Below are 17,647 nucleotides of genomic sequence, written 5' to 3'. Positions count from 1 at the left end.
TCTTTGGGAAAGCAACCCCAAGGGTTGGGGATTTCCATAATAAAAAATAATATCAAAAAGCTCATTTATAAAATATTCAGATTCCAGACAGACTTGTGGGAAGAAGTATTCTGACTTCTGTTTATCTCTATCATGCTTACTAATACTTCATACTTTTCATGCATGGATCTCCAAGCACTTTACAAAGCTGGAGAAGCAGCAGTTTTATAAATGGAGAAATGAAGCTGCTTATCCAAGATCCCATAGGGAGTCTGTGGCAGAAGCAGAAAATGAAACCTGATGCCCAGCCTGGTGTCCTATCAACATTGCATCCTCCTTCCCAGGGTCTCCACACACCAGCCTTGTGAACGGAGGATGGACTAAAACACCAGGTTTCACCAGGGAGACTCTGATCTAAAATATATATTATTTACTGAGACGAAGGCTTACAGTGCTCTGCAGTGACAGCAAACAAAGTAACGTGGAGTCAACTACCAGAGAAATATACCACTTGGCTGAGATTTTCATAACCATTGGTCTAACTCTCCCCTCCCACCCCTCTCCCCCATTAAAGTCATATTGACATTAAATAGGAGCAGAGTGAGGCCAACACTGAGCACTTTTGAAAATATCACCTTTATTGCTACTGAGTAGACTCAGTTATGATATTTCAGTAGACTAGAGACATATCCTGTTTGTTTGTTTGGAGGGGTTGTATACAAGTTGAAGGTATATGTGCTACCATATATGGTCAGGCACAGTCATATACTGTTCATGTTTTCACCTAGAACAGTGGTTCTCAACCAGGGGTCTGGAGCCCCCTAGGAGGCGGCGAGCAGGTTTCAGGGGGTCAGCCAAGCAGGACCAGTGTTAAACTTGCTGGGGCCCAAAATAGAGAGCTGAAGCCTCACTGCATAGGGCTGAAGCCCAGGGCCCGGAGCCCTGACACCCAGGGCTGAAGCCAAAGCCTGAGCAACGTAGCTTCATGGGGGCCCTAGGCAATTGCCCTGACTTTTATATGCAGAAAACCAGTTGCCGTGGAGATTTTATAGCATATTGGGGTGGGCCTCAGAAAGAAAAAGGTTGAGAACCTCTGACCTAGAAAGTACCAGTAAAAATAAAATTTAACATTTCTTAAAACCAGATTTGGGGCTGAATCAAAGCCCTAGATTCCTCTCTGAAACTTGGAGAGATTTGGAATCTAAACTCAGATCAGTATTTTGTAGCTGGCCCCTAGCTTTAGAAAGTGAAACCTAACCCCAACCTAAATGCCCCTGAAATCCACGGTGTTTGAAATCTGCTCTGATTCACTCTTAGGGTGACCAGAAAGCAAATGTGAAAAATCGGGACAGGGGGTGGGGGGTAATAGGAGCCTATATAAGAAAAAGACACAAAAATCGGGACTGTCCCTATAAAATCAGGACATCTGGTCACCCTATTCACTCTACTCCAAACTCACTTCTGCGAGGGCTTCCATTTTCAGCCACCAAGCACAGGCCCTACATATGTCAAAAACAAAACTACTGCACCACTTCAAGGATGGACATATGAACTGACTGAGCTATACTGTTTACATATGATTTAGGGACCAACCCTACAAAAGCTTGCTTGAATAGTGAAACGGGGCTATTTGTGTGAGAGCTACTTGCAAGCCAAGTGTCTGCAGTGTTTGGAATATCCATATTTTGAGGCAGGAACCTTGTCTTCAATATTTGTATGATGCCAAGCAAACCATCAGGTCTCAGATAATAATAAATAATAATAATAATATTATTATTAATCTGTTTGGATAGTGAATAAAGCTACTTTAGAATCAGCTCGTCCTTCCCCTCAAATGTCATATGTAATATCCTGTAGCTCATTGATCAACAAGTCCTTGCTTGAACTACCAGCTCATGACCAGCGGCGGCTCCAGGCACCAGCACACCAAGCGCGTGCCTGGGGTGGCAAGCCATCGGGGTGCCCTGCTGGTCCCTGCGAGGGCAGCAGTCAGGCAGCCTTCGGTGGCGCGCATGCGGAAGGTCCGCCGGTCCCGTGGATTCGGCAGCAGGACGCCGAAGCTGCAGGACCGGCAGACTTCCCGCAGGCAAGCCGCCAAATCCGCGGGACCGGGGACCTCCCGCAGGCAAGCCGCCGAAGGCTGCCTGCCCGCCGCACATGAGGCGGCAAAAAAGCTAGAGCCACCCCTGCTCATGACCTTCTGACCCACAACAAAATAACTAACTCAACCTTTGTCTTTTGATTTCTAATGTATTTAAATTACTCCTGGAATCACTGTGACCCTAACTTTGGCCCTGATTCAGAAAAGCATGTAAGCATGTGCTGACACCCCATTGACTTCAATGGGAGCCGTAATCCTTAAGCACATGCTTACACATTTTTGTGAACTGGGATGCTTTCCTGAATCAGGGCTTTTACCTCTCCTTTCTCCTCCTCAACCAAAGTGTTTTAATGAACTAAAGTTTCTCTAGTCACAAGACAGAAAGAACATTATATTAATTGCTTGTAGATTAAATCTCTAAATTAAAAGTTGTAATGCTTTGGAAATCTCACTCCTCTGCACACACTCTAATGTTCATCTCCTTGTTGTAAGCAGCTCATAAGACTTTAATAACCATTTGCAGTTCGCTCCATTGAACAACTGAGAATTAGTTTTAATCTTTAATCCTTATAATTGTATTTCTCTTTGACTCTTACACTGCTTCTAGTAACAAGGACTGCAGCATGCTACATGTGCATGGCCTTGCTGGTAAACAATAGAGGGTGTTGTATAAGGGGTTGGCATGTCACTTGGGAATGGGCCAGAACAACAAATCAATACAACGCTCTACCTGCTATGTCAGCATTAAATCTCAGAAGTATCATCTTTCTCCAAAAAGCACCTTGAACCAAGCTATGCTGCCCATTAGCCATAAAACTTAAAACCGCCTATGGACACAAGACAATGAAGGGGGGAATGGTTCTACTTTCCATTAGCCTGGAGGCTGGGGGAGGGCTTTCCCCATCTCAGTTTTATGATCAAGCGTAACAGTACACACCAGAAGGACCCCCCCTTTCCAGTTTCTAGGATGAGTGAGGCTTCAGGGCTGTGAAGCACATAGGATTATATTCAAAAGCATGGATCACAACTGCAAGCCCGTACTCATACTGTACTTGTAATTCCAGTGGAGTCAACGGGCAGGATTTACTCTCATTGGGATCAATGGCAAGACTCCCATTGACTTTGAACAACACTTAGATACCCTGGTAACAGGCACCTCAGGAAAAAAGAGAAAGACTTTTGTAAAGTCAAGTAAAATGTTTGTATCCCTCTCCTATGTAGCCCTCATATGTCATTTATCTTCTTAGGCCCCAGCTTCTAAGCTGATCCCCTGGGACAGGCTCTCATGCTTACCCGGAGCCCTACTGAAGTAACTTAGGCTCTACACTGGCACAAAGATGCATCCACACAGTTTGCAGGATCCGGCCTAAGACTGTACAGTATTCAGAGCAGGGACTGTGTCTCTGTAGGCGTTTGTGCAGCATCTAGCAGAACGGAGCTCCAATCCTAACTGGGATCTCTGAGTAGTATTGCAATACACAGGCTGTGCTCCCTCACGCACTCGTACATAAACTCACCACAATGTATTTTATTCACAGTGTCTTCCGCGGCGTCAACACCATAAGGCTTTTCCCAAGCTGCACTATACCCCCCTTGGCACAAGGGGGCTTGCCTCTGATAGATCCTGGGCTTCTTCCTTCCAGCCCCCCTATCTCTCCTTGTCTCCCATTTAGTACCCAGCTGACAAACCAAATCCCTGCATTAACTGATTAGTCACCAAATCCTAATCAATTATGAACATTTTGGTCTGTGCAGGTGGACAGAGTGGTGAGTCAGCCCTAGGCTAATCCCACGTGGTCATAATCCAAAAGCAATACATTTGCCATAGTCACAACCCAAATCATTATGAACCCTGACATTTAAAATAATCCTCAATAAACATCACAATCCCATTTAAAGACCAATCCTACTGATATAGGGGAAGGCGTTAAATTAAGGTTTGCACAGAAACATTTAACTGCAGGCTCCCTGAACTCGAACATCTACACTGCAGTTTTATAGCCCCACATGCCCAAGTTAGCTGACACATGCCAGCTGCGGGTGTTTAATTGCTGCACAGACATACCCTCCGTTTCCCAAATTTGCTATAGGGATTTGATCACCAACCTTCCTCAGAGAGCACTGTGGGGATTAGCAATTCAACGTTAATAAAGCACTACATATTACAGCTGAGAGATTTTTTTCCCACCCCAATTATTTTTTTTAAAAGAATCTGTGTTGATTTTAAAAGGAGCCAATGCGTCAGTTCCTGATTCTCCTGGAGAATTGGTGTGTGTGTTAGGGGGATGTGGAAGATGTTTATAGGGAAAAAAATTACTGATGACCAAACCAATAACAAATCTAAGGGCAGCTTAAAGTGATGAAGAGGCCTCCAAGGGATATGTCAGGCCTTTGTCACGGGCTCTGAAACCCACAGAGGAAAGAGAGAGATCAGGTTTGGGATAACAGAGAAAAACAGTAACCCTGTCAAAATAGGCATTCAAGGCTTATTCGGCACTTGCTTCTTTCTCCCTAATCCACTTTCAGTGGAGAAGTCATCTGGGCTAATTAGTCCAAAAGCTCATCATAAGAAGCAACTAAAAAATAGCTGGGAAAAAAGGCTGCTACTTAGTCCACTGGCTACCATTCAATGAATAAGGGCAGCGTCATTGAATGGTAGCTGGACCATGAAATCTCCAAAACCGTCCCATCTTGGTTTCTCTGACAAACTTCAAAATAGTTGTTGAATACAACTGCAATCGAGTAGTAAGCACATTCAATACCTTTAGTGGGTTATTCTCTTGCATTCTGTAATATTCCATTAAGAGGCAGTTAAAGCAGCAGAACATAGAGGAATTGAGAACAATAATATTGCACTTTGTTGGATAAATTCATGGTGGCTAAGTCCATAAATGGCTATTAGCTAGGATGGATAAGAATGGTGTCCCTAGCCTCTGTTCGTCAGAGGATGGAGATGGATGGCAGGAGAGAGATCACTTGATCATTGCCTGTTAGGTTCACTCCCTCTGGGGCACCTGGCATTGGCCACTGTCGGTAGACAGATACTGGGCTAGATGGACCTTTGGTCTGACCCGGTACGGCCGTTCTTATGTCCCAAACTGCTTATCACTGAACAAAACTGGAACTGGATTTGTCTGTTCATTGGGAAGTACAATAGTAAGATGGATCATGGCAGAGGAACGCTGGGCAATGCCTATACCACTTGGTGCAGTGTCTTTCACACAAATCACTACCTCAAACCACTTTACAGAGTGAAATACTCCTCTACCTCGATATAATGCTGTCGTTGGGAACCAAAAAATCTTACCGGGTTACAGGTGAAACCGCGTTATATTGAACTTTCTTTGATCCACCAGAGTGCGCAGCCCCCCTCCCCCCGAGCACGGCTTAACCGTGTTATATCCGAATTCATGTTATATCGGGTCACGTTATATCGGGGTAGAGGTGTACATAGCAGCAGAGGAAGAAAGGGATTAATAGGTAAAGGCCAGGGAGCAAAAATGTGAGATTGAAAAAAGAGAGGGGAGTTCAGAGGGTTGTTTTTAAAGCACAAGAATTGCTGGAAGCCCCATGATGCATCAGCAATTTACAGCTTTATTCCCCACTTCAGGCATTGGGATAGGAGGGAATACAAGACCTAATTTCCTTCCACCCTCCGTATTCAGAGAGAGGGTAATCCATGGCTGGGACTCCTCCACCTGCATGGTGAGGCTTCACAGATCATATGTCCATCCCTGGCAGCCGACAAGGTGGAGAGTGCTAAGGAGGCAGTTTCAGAGAAGAAAGTTCTCACCAATCAGTGGCATGAAAGGGTAGAAAGGAGGCCATTGTTGGACAAGTGGAAGAGACCTGTACACTGTATCCTCAGTCTCTTCTACAGTGTTTATAATGGGTTGGTGTTGTGCCAGTGTTGTATTAACACCAAGCAGATGATCTTTGGGGATATATCTGCCATATGTGACAAAGAGTCCTGTGGCACCTTATAGACTAACAGACGTATTGGAGCATAAGCTTTCGTGGGTGAATACCCATTTCGTCAGACGCATGGGCATGGACATGTGTCTGACAAAGTGGATATTCACCCACGAAAGCTCATGCTCCAATATGTGTTAGTCTATAAGGTGCCACAGGACTCTTTGTCGCTTTTTACAGATCCAGACTAACACGGCTACCCCTCTGATAAATGCCATATAAATATGATGGAAAAAATGTCATCCAAGACTCCGATGGGAAGGGAACATGGGAACCAAGGCAGGTCCTTTGTCCCCTCCTGATGCTGGTGTTAATTCCCATCTATATCATCACTCAAGTTCCCAGTCCTCTCAGCATATTAGCAAACCATGATTGACTTATTAAGGTGTATGTGATTTCAGAGATTCACCATGGATACCACTTCTATTATTTCACATGGGAGTTACAACAGGTAGGTTTAGGTAGGTTCCCAATAACATCAGAGTACAAGACATAGCAAGAATGCACTGGCCTTTTCAGAAGCTCCCTCAAGATAAGGGAGCCTTGGTAAATCTCTTAGGAGTGACATTTGCCGAAGATTAGGATTAAGTCAGTTTCTGTTACTGAAACATAAGCTTCTCCATGGGAGAAAGTAACTAATTACTTGGATTTCTCTTGCTCTAATCTTTCATTACCAGGAGGCAGAACATGCTACAGGAACAGGAGTAAGAAGTCAAAGCTCCTATGATATAACGTGATAATAAACTGGTGGAATACAGTGTAAACAAAACTGAAAAGACCACCACCCTGGGGGCACTTGTCAATGGCAGCTATTTCAGTTAGTAACTCCTAGGCCTACTCTACACCGGGGGAATTGCCCCAAATCAGCCATATAGTTTAGCTGCAAAACAAGGCCCTAATCTGAATTCTGTTAAGGGCATTTGTGCAATACTAAGGGGCTTGTCTACATTTAAAACACTGCAGTGGCGATGCTGTAGCACTTCAGTGAAGATGCTACCTACGCCGATTGGGAGATGGTAGCTAGGGCAATGGGAGAATTCTCCCATCGATTTAGTGCTGTCTACACTGCGAGTTAGGTCAGTTCAACTGCCTCACTCCATGGTGGGTATTTTTCACACTCCTGCGTGATATCGTTATACTAAGCTAATTTCCTAGTGTGGACCAGGCCTAAAAGTGTGAGACACTAGTTCTCCAGAAAAGGGAAGCAAAAATTATCAGGGGTATGGAACAGCTTCCATATGAGGAAAGATAAATAAAAATGGGAATTTTCAGCTTGGAAAAGAGACAACTAAGGAGGACTATGACAGTGGTCTATAAAATCATGACTGGTTGGAGAAAGTAAATAAGGAAGTGTTATTTACTCCTTCTCAAAACACAAGAACTAGGGTTCACCAAATGAAATTAATAGGCAGCAGGTTTAAAAACAAACAAAAGGAAGTATTTCTTCACACAACACACAGTCAATCTGTGGAACTCCTTGCCAGAGGATACTGTGAAGGCCAAGACTATAACAGGGTTCAAAAAAGAACTAGATAAATTCATGGAGGATAGGTCCATCAATGGCCATTAGCCAAGATGGGCAGGGATGGTGGCTCTAGCCTCTGTTTGCCAGAAGCTGGGAATGGGTGACAGGGGAAAGCCCATCTACACTAGTACTTAATAACCATGTTAAAACCCTAATTATTTTAAACAGAAGCTATTTTCCTAGTCAATGCACAGTCTAGGAAGGCATCAAGAAGTGCTCGAAGTCACATCTGAAAGTCACCGAGCAGAAAGAGCTGATCATATAATTTAGAAACAAAAGAGAAGCCTGAGCCAGAAGGAAGTTCTCCCAGCACTGGGGGAAATCTCAGCTGATTATAGAGAAGTCCAAATTCAATGGAATTTTTTCTGCATTTTCATTTTGTTTGGGACTAAAAAGAAGAGTTTTCACTTTAAAACAAGCAGGCTGGATAGGAGAAACTGCTCGGGCCCAGATCCACAGTTGGTGTAAATCGGTGTAGCTTCACTGCAGTCCCAATGACTCCAGTGGATCTATGCCAGCTATGGATCTGGTCTAGGGTTCACAAGTCAGAGGCTGCTTCAGAAATTTCCCTTTTAGTTTCTTGCAAAGAATTTTCTCTTGACAGGAATTTTTCAGGGAGGAAGACTAAAAAGCCACAACACTGCTCTCCAGCTACCCTCCCTTTCCATTACATAAGGTTACAGCTTTTGCACTGCTCAGAAGCACCGTAGGAAAGTATCCTTGGGGAAAGGGGAATGATGCTCATGGTGGGAGGAAGAGAGCCGACTGTATAATTGCAGAGGTTTCCTGTAAACATCTGTCTTCAGCAACTAGCCACTAACACCAAACACCAACACTCAAATACAGTTCGCGATTAAATAGTTTTTAATGTGTCAATCAAGCCCACACATTAAATACTGCAAAAAGTGCTGGTCATCCCATTTCAAAAAAAGATATATCAGAATTAGAAAAGGTACAGAGAAGGGAAACAAAAATGATTAAGGGTATGGAACAGCTTCCACATGGGGAGAAATTAAAAAGACTGGGACTGTTCACTACCAATGTGGACACAAGAACAAATGGATATAAACTGGACATTAGAAAATTTAGACTTGAAATTAGATGAAGGTTTCTAACCATTGGAGGAGTGAAGTTCTGGAACAGCCTTCCAAGGGGAGCAGTGGGGGCAAAAGACATATCTGGCTTCAAAACCAAGCTTGATAAGTTTATGGAGGGGATGGTATGATGGGATAGCCTAATTTTGGAAATTAATTGATCTTTGATTATTAGCAGTAAATATGCTCAATGGCCTGTGATGGGATGTTAGATGGGGTGGAATCTGAGTTACTACAGAGAATTCTTTCCTGGGTGCTGGCTGGTGAGTCTTGCCCACATGCTCAGAATTTAGCTTATCGCCATATTTGGGGTCGGGAAGGAATTTTCCTCCAGGGCAGATTGGCAGAGCCTCTGGAGGTTTTTCACCTCCCTTTGAAGCATGGGGCAAGGTCACTTGCTGGAGGATTCTCTGCACCTTGAGGTCTTTAACCCATGATTTGAGGACTTCAATAACTCAGACATAGGTTAGGGGTTTGTTACAGGAGTGGGAGGGTGAGGTTCTGTGGCCTGCATTATGCAGGGGGTCAGACTAGATGATCATAATGGTCCCTTCTGACCTTAAAGTCTATGAGTCCATCAATGGCTATTAGCCAAGGTGATCAGGGACACAACCCCATGCTCCAAGTGTCCCTAAACCTCCAATTGCCAGAAGCTGGGACGGGATGAAGGGAATAGATCACTCAATAACTGTCCTGACGCATCTGGCACTGACCACGGTCAGAAGACAGGATACTGGGCTAGATTAGTTTGACCCGATATGGCAGTTCTTATGGTATGGGGAGAATAACTGTGGAGAGATTGTTGTTTTATGGACACGGCATCTATTCATTACCTGTCAATCCATACAAATATCCAGCTTAATGTATCTATGAAGGATAGAAACAAAGGGTATTTCCCAGATATTAATGATTTACAGAGGTCCTGTGACTCGTAACTAGTTTGCAGGAGGTAGCTAATCTCCAGTAAATGCCTTGAGCCATAGTCCTTGGACCCTAACTTTACAGATGCCATGTACATACTTATGGAAATCTGGCTTTAGCCTTATCTGCTGAGATATAAAGCTTCTCCACGCACTATAACTGGGACATTATTGTATATTGATGCACCTGTCGAACTTCTGCTATGCTAGTAGGAGCTAAAGGTTGGGCCACGTATCACAAGAAAGGTCACTGGCCCTAGATTTGTAATAAGGTCTCTCTGATTTGATCTGTGACCTCAGTGTGCTAACTTAGGCCTCCCACTCCTGCAAAAATCTCCATGCAAACAGATCTCTAGTTCCAACTACACGGAGCTCCTGGAAGGATCAGGGCCTTTGTAATAATGGTAGAGATGAAATACTGTCCCCTCCCCAAAAGGTTATTTTTGCAGAATTCTATTAATTTGCGGGGATATACTCACTTCCAAACCATTGCTTATTTGCACACAAGATACCCACTCCTTGAACGGACAGAACTACAATCATTACAATCAGAATTAAAAATAAATGTACAAATGTCTATGGGTAAGCAGGAGTACTCCAGCCAGAAAAGCTGCGGCTGTACCCAAATAACTTACGGCCTGGCCTAGCAGAGAAGGCACCCAGTGTTTTAGTCCCTGCTTTGCGACCTCAGACAAGTCACTTCCCCTCTCTGTGTCTTCATTTCAGCTCTCGCCCTTTGTCTGTCTTGTTTTAAATTGGAAGCTCTTCAGGTCAGAGACTCTCTCTCACTGTGTGTTTGTACAGCACCGAGCAAAATGGGCCCCTGATCTCATTTGGGACCTCTAGGCATTAATAACTTATTGAAAGCTCTAGGTGCTTGTCCAAAAGGTAAAATATAAAACACGGGGTATAAAGCTGGATTATATTAAATAACTAGACACTGTTCACAAATGTACAGCCTTTGGAGGGTACATTAGGTAGAGCAACTACCCAGAGCAGCTCTTGTCAGTGGACAGCCGACTCATTCCTTGGGATGGCTATTGTCAGGTATCAGATTGTCAGGCAGGCCTTGTGTACGGAGCAAATTCAGTTCCTAAACAGTCTCTAAAGTCCAAAACAGAAGACTTATGTTTTCAATAAATTTCCTCTGTGTTTTTACTCCATGTCCCTGTAGCTATCCACTCTTTGCATGCAACCTATTTGCTCATGAAAGTTTATTTTAAAACCCAAACCCTGCTCTGTTCTGCTGTAGGTACAATGGAAAAAGAGTCCCATTTATTTGAAATTAACCTCAGAGAAATTCATTACACTCTTGTAACCCAGTTTACCATCATGCAGTTAAAGCTTTACCCAGAAAGGTCCCTTAACCTCATAAACCACAAACATTTAACAAGGGAAGAATAAAAAGAATTCTATAATTCAACGCTTTGTGAAGGCAGCAACTGGAGTGCATTAGGCCTGCTGGATCACCCTGGCAGAACAAAACCACAATAGTTATCCAAAACTTGCCAGCTTCCAGGGCTATTCACAAAAGAGCCTAATAAACATTGCAAGCCTGGGGAAAAAAATAAAAGGTGAATAACCTCACATACATCCAGGCTGCAGGGTCAGACTTCAATGGGTGCAAGATCAAATGAAACTACTCCAAGTTCCAAAGCTAACAGTGCTTCTGAAACTGAATCACGCCCTAAGACAAGACCTTGCACCCGGTGGTCATCTGAGCCCCAATCCAGAAAAGCATTTTATGCATTTAACTCTAAGTTCATGTGAAGTCAATGATTGGAACTACACATGTTTAAAAAATGAAGCGTAGGCTTCAGTGTTTTGCTGGATCGGGATCTAGGGTTGCCAAATTTCTATTGGCACAAAACTGAACACCCTAGCCCTGCCCCTTCCCTGAGGCCCTGCCCTCTGCCCCACCCCTGCCCCATGGCCCGGCCCCCCACTCACTACATTCCCATCCTCACTCACGTTCACTGGGCTGGGGCAGGGGGTTGACACAGACACCACCCCCCAGCTCCCATTGGCCAGTTTCTGGCCAATGGAAATGTGGAACCAGTGTTTGGGGTGGGGGCAGTGAGCAGAGCCCTGTGCGCCCCCCCCCCCCCGCCCTCCGCCTAGGAGCCGGACCTGCTGGCCACTTCCGGGGCACAGTGCAGTGCCCCAGGACAGGGAGGGACTAGCCCGCCTTGGCTCCGCAGCATCAGCGACCGGACTTTTAACAGCCCAGTCAGCAGTGCTGACCAGACCCGCCAAGGTCCCTTTTCTATCGGGTGTTCTGGTCGAAAACCACACACCTGGTCACCATATCAGGATCTTGGTCCTTTCAAGTCTACAGTGGTAGCTGCTGGGCTTATGACAGCATTGTTCTGGAGGAAGACAGCAGCCTTCTCCATGGACTTCTCATCTACCTCACAAGCAGTCACGTTCACCTTTCTCCCATCACCTGTAGAGGCCAGTCAGCCATTTTCTTCTAGAGCGGGGTGGGCAAACTACGGCCCGTGGGCCACGTCCAACCCATCAGACCTTTCAATCCGGCCCTCAAGCTCCCGCTGGGGAGCAGGGTCAGAGGCTTTCCCCACTCCATGCGTGCCATGGCTGCACACGGCTGCCGGAAGCAGTGACATGTCCCCACTCCGGCTCCTACACATAGGATAGGCCAGGGGGCTCCGCACGCTGCCCCCACCCCAAGCACCGGCTCAGCCGCTCCCATTGGCCAGGAACTGTGGCCAATGGGAGCCATGGGCGTAGCACAGGCGGGTGGCACCTGTGGACGGGGGTGGCATGCAGAGCTGTGTGGCCCGACCTCCACGTAGGAGCTGGAGTAGGGACATGCCACTGCTTCCGGGAGCTGCTTGAAGTAAACGCCAACTGAAGCCAGCACTTCTGACCCTCTCCTGCGTCCCAACCTGCTCTCCCAGTCCAGAGCCCCCTCCCATACTCTGAACCCCTCTGCTCCACCCACAGCCCCCTCCCACACCCTGAACTCCTCATTCCTGGCCCCATCCCAGAGCCCGCAACCCCAGCTGGAGCCGTCATCCCCTCCTGCACCCCAACCCCGAATTTCATGAGCATTCATGGCCCGCCATACAATTTCCATACCCAGATGTGGCCCTCAAGCCAAAAATTTTGCCTACCTCTATTCTACAGTCATCTAGCAATTTCCCAAGAGGCATCAGTCAACACTTTAGATTGAACAATAGTTTATTAGCAACTTACCAAAGCAGAAGCAGAAGTAAGTGGGGGTAAGTGTTGCATCCCAGAATGGGAGAGAACAAATGGCCCTCTGAGCAAGATCTACACTTACGTTACAGAGCTACTGTCAAATCTTAGCTCCAAATTTACATCAGTGTCCGTGTCCAAGATCTTAGCATCAAATGTATCTGGGAATCATAATAATGTAACACCTATTTTTATATAGCACTTTTCATCAATAGATCTTAAACTGCTTCACAGCCTTTAATGTCTTTAACCTATCCTGGGAGACAGAGCAGTGCTATTATCCCCATTTTGAAGATAAGGAACAGAGAGGTTAGGTGACTCGCCCAAGATCACACAGGAAGTCTATGGCAAAGCAGAGAATTCAACCCAGGTTTCCTAAATTCTAGCCAAAGCCCTAACCACTGGACCATCCTTCCTCTTACACGAATGAGTGTCTCATATTTTTGGAAACACAGTTCAGTTATAGGTGACTTGGCCTTTGATGCCAAGGTATCACAGACATGAAGAGGTGTGCATTCATTAGAGCTATGTGACTATACTCCTTCCCTTTTGATTCAGACGCCCTTTCTTTTTAAATCAGCTTGTACACAAAAGTGAATCTCCTTCTTTCCTCCTACTAAACATATAGTGACCTAAGAATGCATTTCTCAAATCTGATAGTTGACATGAATTCCAAGCAGGTTGTCTCCAGACTCATTACACTTTCTATTTCCGTGCCCAAGCTGAACACACAAACCTTCAGAAATGAAGTTGTTACCTTCCCCTTCCTATTGCTAAAGAACTCAGGGAGCCCCCTTCCTGAAATTGTACCACCAAGCAAGGCTCTAAGCCTGCAAGCTGCTCCTTGTGGGTGACTTCAAAGGAGCTCCACACACACACACACACACACACAGACCAGCTTTCAGGGTCATGCCCTAAATGAGGAGTCACCTATAAGTAGGTCAAAGGTCTCATGGGGCTGGCAAGAAATGGCACCGGCAACTCTAGAATAGCCCTATCAATATCTACAGAATTTAGGCTTACATTTTCTTTATAAAAAAATTGTTTCTATACCTTATGATTGCAAAGAAAGCCTCCTGCATGTAAGCCAATGCAAGTCTGCAGATAAACAAAATGAAACGCTAGTTCTAATAGGAGTGTGAACAGCACTATTCATCTCAATTGTGTGTTAACCCTGGGGCATCATGATGACAATCCAAAAGTAAAGTTTGGAAGTGAAAGAGTTAATTATCTGATTGGAAACATCCAGCTGAAAACCCAAATTAAAATTCAAGGATGTTCTCTTCTGTTTTTTGCTGGGAAAAATAAAATGCATCTCTCATCCTTGACTATCCCGGTAAAATCAGCTGTATAGAACAGTAGATTATCAATCCTGCCTCACTATTAGAATATCATCCAATTATGATGGTGATAGTGCTAATCAGAGTTCAGCCAACCCTGCAGTATCTGTTACCTGTGTTACATATTATTCATTTTAGTGGTAGTGTAACAGTTGCCATGTGGGCCATCTGTATTTTCATTCCTCCAGCACACCAGGAGGGTGCTGCCACTTATCTAATACCAACACCACAAGGCTCATGTCACACACTGCCTCACACACATCACAATGTCCCTGCTACCTCGCAAAGCTCCCTTTTACCTTTGTCCTGTTTAACTGTTCCCAGCTGGCTAGGAAGATAGTAAAAATAAAAGAAGGATACAGAGGTGGCTGTTCAGATCAGTGAAGGCAACAGGCTGATCTGGTCAAATGAATTCCTAAACACAATCCAAAGCGGACACATGCATGCGTGAGTATTCCAGTGCTCAATAAGCATTCCCTATAACACAGGGTTTTTAACACTTGTGCTGATTAGAAGAGAGTTCAAATTAAGCCCTATCAGTGTGAATGAAGTAGTATAGCCACAGGCTAGAAAATGGGCTGATCTGTTATTCATTTATACACACAGACAGACAGGAAATGCACTAAGGCTGGCTTAGTGATCTGTCATGTGGTATAAAAACTTAATCTTCTAAACTAAATTTCAACAGCTTCTACACTCCCTGGCCTCCCTCAGTTTTAATTCCTACCTCCAGGCTCTGTGTTTTGTCTAATAAGTGGGTGAGACTGGCTGTATAGGCTCATAAACCAGAGTCATCTTTAGCCCAAGCTTGCCTGACTGATGCTTTTTCTTAAAAACAAAGAAACACACGGGCTTTAAACCTTATTTATATGAGCACTTCAGAGCAGCTCAATTAAAATCGTCCCAAACTCAAGCCTCCCTCACAAACAGGACGAAAGTATTGCTCCCGAGAAACAAAATGCGAAAGACAAAAGATGCTGTGTAGACTTCTTCCTGTAGGAAATCTTGTCAGGAATTGAGCTGCTACCGCAAAACGTGTTGTTTTCAACAAAGCTGCATTTGCTTCAAGGAAAGTGTTCCATTGAAAAAATGTCAAGCAGTGCTACAAAAGGTAGCAATGCAAAGTCCTCTAGCACTCACACCCCACCAGACAGGGACTCTCCTGTCTCAGAGCACTATCCATGTTACAGGGCTTGTCTACACTTACTGTGGATCAACGCAGCGGCGATCAATCCACCAAGGGTGATTTAGCGGGTCTAGTGAAGACCCGCTAAATCGACCGCCAATCACTCTCCCGTTGACTCTGGTACTCCACCGGAATGTGAAGCATAAGGTAAGTTGATGGGAGACTTTCTCCCATCAACCCAGCGCAGTGCAGACACCTCAATAAGTTGACCTAAGCTACGTCGGCTCCAGCTAAGGAGTTGCATAAGTTAAGTTGACTTAACCCCATAGTGTAGACCTGCCCACAGAGTGCAAGTAGGGAAGGAAGGGTGTGCTTAACAGGGCCGTCCATAGCAGGGTGCGGGGGCCAGGGTCAAAGTGACCAACCCATCACTTTTGGGACCAACCCATTGTGACAGTACCTCCCATAAGGCTTTATGGAAATATGCTTAGAATGTGTTTTATGCTAGATATGCCATGTAACATCTCAAAGGTTATGATCTACTGGATGTATTAATCCTATTTGTATGTATGTATCATTTTTGTATTCAAAGTTATGAATGTTATGAATGTTGGCTGTGTACTGGCTTGATTTCTAAATAACCTTAGTAGAGCATTTGGTCAGTTCCTGGAGAAAGGAATGTTGAAATTAAGTACCTAATCAAGAAACACCTGAAGGACAATGGATCTTGGAATGCTCCAATCCACATAAGAAGTCTACTTGAGGACATTCAAGGTAGCATGTAAACAGTGGATGCTACCTGTAAAAACTGAGAGTCCTGCATGGTCATGTGACTTGCCCAGGTGACTTCTAAACTCCATCTTGGAGCTGGACTTTGCATAGGAGGGAGTCTCCATCCACAAGAGAAAGTCTATTTAAACCCCTGGGAGACCCCTCCCTTTTGTCTTCAGCTGGCTAAAGAGAGAGCATCTCCACCCCCCAGGATACTTAGAAGAAACTGGAACAAAGGGCAGTGACTGCAAGGGCTCTGAGTGATTGCTGGACCCAGGCTAAAAGGAGATTAGTCTGTGAAAGGGAGCATTCTGGAACTGGTGAGGATCTTATCTGTATTCAGTTTTATTAGACATAGATTTGCGCATTTTATTTTATTTTGCATGGTGACTTACTCTGTGCTGTCTGTTACTACTTGGAACCACTTAAGTCCTACTTTCTGTATTTAATAAAATCACTTTTTACTTATTGGTTAACTCAGAGTGTGTGTCAATACCTAGGGGAGCAAACAACTGTGCATCTCTCTCTAACAACATTATAGAGGGTGGACAATTTATGAGCAGGGCCGGCTTTAGGCCTATTCCACCAATTCCCCCGAATCGGGCCCCACGCCTAAGAGGGCCCTGCGCCCAGTGAGAATCCCTTCCCTGGCTAGAGGCGCCTTTTTAATTTTTACTCACCCGGCGGCACTTCGGGTCTTCGGCAGCACTTTGATGGTGGGTACTTCACTTGCTCCGGGTCTTCGGCGGTGGGTCCTTCAGTGCTGCCGAAGACCTGGAGTGAGTGAAGGACCTGCCGCCAAAGACTTGGAGCACCACTTGGTGAGTACAAGCCCCACGTGTGGGATTTTTTTTTAAGTCATCCCTGCTGGGGCCCCGTCAAAACTGTTCGAATTGGGCCCTGCACTTCCTAAAGCCGGCCCTGTTTATGAGTTTACCCTGTATAAGCTTTATACAGGGTAAAACGGATTTATTTGGGTTTAGACCGCACTGGAAGTTGAGCATCTGAATGTTAAAGACAGGAACACTTCTGTTAGCTGCTTTCAGGTAAACCTGCAGCTTTGGGGTAAGTAATTCAGACCTGGGTCTTTGTTGGAGCAAACAGGAGTGTCTGGCTCAGCAAGACAGGGTGCTGGAGTCCTGAGCTGGCAGGGAAAGCAGAGGTAGAAGTAGTCTTGGCACATCAGGTGGCAACTTCCAAGTGGGGCTCTGTGATCCAACCATCACACCCATCACTTCTGGGACCGACCATGCCGGCCAATTGTACCGGCCCATGGGCCCCCACAAAACGCGGGGCCCGGAGCGGTCACCCTGATTCACCATACACAAGGGACAGCTCTGGTGCTTAACCACTGGACAAGGCACAGAAGTGGGTGTAGGAGATTGGGGCTCAAGTATGTTTCCAGTCTGGTGCTGACTTGGTGTGTAATTAAATTCTGCCCCTTCAGAGATGCCAGACTCTCTTTGCCTAACAACCCCCTCCCTAGACACCAAACACCAACAATTAATAGGGCTGACAGGGGGTTGTTTGGTAAAGGTTGGCAGCCCTAGGTGGGACAGAATTAAGACTGTGGTAGTTGGGGAAATAGTGAGGTGTG

At 45.2% G+C, this 17,647-nt stretch overlaps 1 protein-coding gene across 3 annotated transcripts in view; it reads right to left on the bottom strand.

Annotated features, from left to right (window-relative positions):
• EVA1A (eva-1 homolog A, regulator of programmed cell death) overlaps positions 1 to 17,647 on the bottom strand; it is a 300,077-nt gene that overhangs the window by 233,016 nt on the left and 49,414 nt on the right. The window lies entirely within an intron of this gene.

This window comes from Mauremys reevesii, linkage group 3 (genome assembly GCF_016161935.1).
Source record: "Mauremys reevesii isolate NIE-2019 linkage group 3, ASM1616193v1, whole genome shotgun sequence".
Classification (NCBI taxonomy): Eukaryota; Metazoa; Chordata; order Testudines; family Geoemydidae; genus Mauremys; species Mauremys reevesii.
Note: the sequence above shows the minus strand (reverse complement) of the source record. Positions and strands in the feature narration are given on the sequence as shown.